We start from the raw sequence: 4508 nt of genomic DNA on the forward strand, positions 1-4508 counted from the left end.
CCACCTAAAACCCTGTCAGAAACAGATCCTTGAGTCATTAAGCCTGACAGCTGGCAGACAGGCAAAAGGGCTAATTGGCCCTGCCTGGTTGAACCAAGTCCTGTGGAGACAAACACAAGCAGAGGACCTGTGGGTCTCTTGAAGCTCCAAGCAGGGAGCTAAAAGCCAAAAAACAGTGACTGACAGGGGCCAGCACCTCAGTACCTAACAGGAAGCCCAGAATTAGCAGTCAGAACAGAAGAGTGGGATCATGGGGCTTTAAATCTCAGCCGAAGTGAACGACACTTCACTTTTTTATTTTTGTTATTGTTTTTACTTTTATTTTTTTTCTCACTTCTCTTATTTCTTCCCGTTTTTCATCTCTTTTACCCATTTTAGTTTTCCTATATTCTTTTTTCTCCTTTTTACAAATGGCTCTAATCTATCTGCTGTATTGATGTATTACTATTCTAGTCTCTGTTGATTTATTCATATATCTCATTTCCTCTTCCCTGCCCCTACTCCCTTTCCCCTTTTCTTTATTACGCTTTTTATTTTCTTTCTCTCTCTCTTTTTAAAAAATATATATTTTTAATATATTTTATTGATTTTTCACAGAGAGGAAGGGAGAGAGATAGAGAGCCAGAAACATCGATGAGAGAGAAACATCGATCAGCTGCCTCCTGCACATCTTCCACTGGGAATGTGCCCACAACCAAGGGACACGCCTCCGACCGGAATCGAACCTGAGACCCTTGAGTCCGCAGGCCGACGCTCTGTCCATTGAGCCAAACCGGTCAGGGCTAGGAGGCATTTTTATAAGAGCATGGTTTCACATTCACTACATTTCTCTTTCTTCCTTTCTTTCTTTCTTTCTTTCTTTCTTTCTTTCTTTCTTTCTTTCTTTCTTTCTTTCTTTCTTTCTTTCTTTCTCTTCCTTCCTTCCTTCCTTCCTTCCTTCCTTCCTTCCTTCCTTCCTTCTTTCTTTCCTTCCTTCCTTTTTTCTTTCTTTTATTCCTCGCTATCATTCTTGCTCTCTTTTCTCTTTCCTAATGATCTTTTCTCTGGTGGCAAAAAGCAAGTACAATAATAACCTTAAACATAAATGGATTAAATGCTCCAATCAAAAGATATAGGGTAGCTGAATGGATAAGAGAACCTGAACAATATATCTGCTTGTCTACAAGAGACCTACCTCAGAAAAAGGACTCACACAGACTGAAAGTGAAGGGAGGGTAAAAAAAAAATTTTTTTTTCAGGCAAATGGAAATGAAAAATAAAGCTTGGGTAGCAATACTTATATCTGATAAAACAGACCTCAAAAAACAGACCATAACAAGAGATAAAAAAGGCCACTTCCTAATACTACAGGGATCCATACAACAAGAGGCTATAACTTGGGTAAACATATATGTACCTGTGGTCCCTCCCTGGCCCCGATTATGTGCAGGTGGGGCCCTTGGCTTGGCCTGGCTCTTGAAATTCGGGCTTAGTGACCCCTTCCCCCAAGTGTATGAATTTTGTGCACCAATCCTATACTCTTAGATAAGTAATATATAAAGAATTATCCCCATCCCAAAGGGTAGAGAGATTGGTTTAGGGAAAGTTTCTTCAAATCTGTGCTATTTAAACAACTCTTGGACACAGAGAAAAAACACACATGGACTGGTTCCAAGCAGTCCTGCCCAGGACAAGGGGGCCTGTGCCCCAGTCCTGACCCAGCTACCCTTTTGGGGAGAGGGTGGCTAGTCACCCAGTCAGGCGCACAGCACTCAGCCAAGCCATATTGATTCACGCTCAGGGTAGCTGCCTTCATCCCCTTGGCTCGATTGATCCATTTTCTCCCATCTCAGAGGAAGAATGCTCCTGTCCACCCCCTCTAAGGGAATGTGGGGACATTGAGGAATGGGGGTGTGTGTTCCCAGCCCAATCCTCACTTGGATGAAGTTAGGGATAAAGCAGCTGGGAGCTAAGGCAAAGGAGAGGCTGGGTGACTTCTGTCCTGGAGAAAACAGGACACCAGGGGTGGGCGCCAGGGAGCAGGGGGCCTTTGGCCATACCAACAGATATGCTGAGGGCCCAGAAAGAGGAGTTCTTTGTTTGAGGTGGAGGCTGGAGGGGAAGGTGTTTCTTTGTGGAGTGGGTGGTAGGTCTTGGGAGCCCTCAGGGCCTTTGGAGGTCAGATGCCTCCAAGATGCTGACCTGCTGGGTTCGGCTTGGACATGGGGCTCAACCAGGTTGCTCCAGGCCCCTCCATGGCTGGCCTCGGCCATGGACTGGAGACTTCTAGTCCCTGTGCAAAATGACACTGTCAGCGACACACCGAAGGAGCTGGGTCTTCCATCTGGTTACTTATCCGTTGGACTGAATGGGCTATTGATGGCTCCTTGGAAATAATTATTCTTTTTTCGGTTCATCCTCAACTGAGGATATTTTCCCATTGATTTTTAGAGAGAGTGGAAGGGAAGGGAGGAAACTGAGAGAAACATGGATGTCAGAGAATCACATTGATTGGTTGCCTCCGGCACACACCCGAACTAGGGCTGGGGAACCTGCAACTAGGTACATGCCCTTCACGGGAATCGAACCCTGGATCTTTTAGTCTAGGGGCTGACACTATCCACTGAGCCACACCAGCAAGGCCTGGAGATGGTTGCTCTCAATGCAGGTGACAGTGGGCTCAGCGCTCCAGGGAAGCGAGTGCGATACTGATCAGACAATGACGCAGTAACCGGACTCCAGGCAGATGACGCCCAGAGAACCGCCTGGGGACAGAAGGAACCACCCCGCAGCCCATGGGCCTCTTCCTCCCAAGACGGATCCCTGGGTCTGTTTGCTCCCCCATAGGCGCCTCTTGGAGCATCCCTTACCCAATTGCTCCAGAGGGCAGCACTGTTGCCTGTGAGTGACCATAAGCACGGATGAGTGGTGCCCATCTCCCCACCCACAGCCATCACAAAGCCAGGCGCATCTCAGTTTGCAGACAACCAAAAGCACGCCCTGCACCTCCGACCTTGTCCTTGGGCCCAGCTTCCTAAGCACTATGGAAAGCAGTGCTGCCAACCAACCACTGTGCTGGTGCTGGAATGACCCAGCAGAGGCTGTGCCCAGGTTGCGGGCTCCATCCCCAGTAGGGGGCGTGCAGGAGGCAGCCAATCATTGATGTTTCTATCTCTTCCTCTCTGAAATCAATAAAAAAAAATTTAAAAAATAAAAATCAACGTTATTTAAAAGTGTGTGTGTGTGTGTGTGTGTGCATGCAGATGGAAGGGAGAAAATGCACAATGAGCTAAATAGGGATTTCAGGCAGCACCCACATTTAGGGACATATTTTGTGCAGCACTTGGTGAGTGTGGCCACACAGTTTATATCCAGGGAATGAATGAAACTATGGAGCAGAGGAAGGAAGGATAGAACCCAGGAGAGAAATGGCTGCTTAGGTTTGGAAGGTTAAGAATGTCGCAATGACGGACTTCTGGCCACCTCTCCCCACCCTGCTTCACTCCCCAGCTTCTCCTCAGGCACCTCAAGTCTGTGCCTCTCTCCTTGCTCCAAAGCCCTGAGGGAGTGTTTGCAATAGAAAAGTCCTGTGTTCTGCATTTAGAGAATAAAAGCAAAGACAAAGCAAAACCAAAACAATGAATCTGCTCTTTGGTCTCTCCCCAGCACCATGCTGTTTGGGAAGCTTTTCATGGGGCAGCCTTTCGGGACTTTTGCCTTTGGTCCAGTTTCCCTGGCAGCCAACTACCCTGTGGCTTTTCCTTACACAGTTGGGTGTTACCCAAATCGTGAAGGGACACAGCTTTGGGGCAACACAGGCTTCTCCTCACCCTCTTGGCCCCTGGCAGCCGTCACTCTGAAGCCTACTTCCTAGTTCTTGCCGTTCTTCTGGTGTCCTCTGCGCTTCCGTGTTGTAAAATATACTGCATCCAATTTGTTAATACCAGGTGGATGTACTTTGATTTAGTTGTATTTCCAGTCTGGCTCAGAATGAGATGTACAATAACTTCTTATTTCATTTTTTTTTACCACTTTTTGATTTTTGCTGATAAAACCAGCCACAGCGACCTCCCTACAGCTCGCAAATGCACAGGGCAGGCTCCCTGCAGGCTCCCACCTGGAACCTGACCCTCCTTTCCAGACTTCCTCAGTGAAGACCCCACTGACCAACGCTGGTTTCACCTTCCCCTACAGCTGCTGTCACCTGTCACAGGTATCCTGGTCCATTCTCTGTGGACTGTCCTCCACTAGAATGCCAGTTCCTGAGGACAGGACACTCAGTATTTGGGGGATCTGGAACAGCTGGGCTCAACAGTATCCACAGCCTCAGTCTTTATATGTGTCCCTTATGCATAACCATGGCTGCTGAGCATCCATACTATCTGATTCAAGTTCTTATCCCTACAGCCTTCCCTCAGCCCATCCACTCAAGGAACCTGGCCCATGAGCTGGCAGAAACACGATCACAGGCACCCAACCTCTCTGTTCCTCAACCACACACCCCAGCAGCACACTATTCCCCAGAATCC

The sequence above is a fragment of the Myotis davidii genome, unplaced genomic scaffold (assembly GCF_000327345.1).
Source record: "Myotis davidii unplaced genomic scaffold, ASM32734v1 scaffold1158, whole genome shotgun sequence".
In the NCBI taxonomy this organism is placed as follows: domain Eukaryota; kingdom Metazoa; phylum Chordata; class Mammalia; order Chiroptera; family Vespertilionidae; genus Myotis; species Myotis davidii.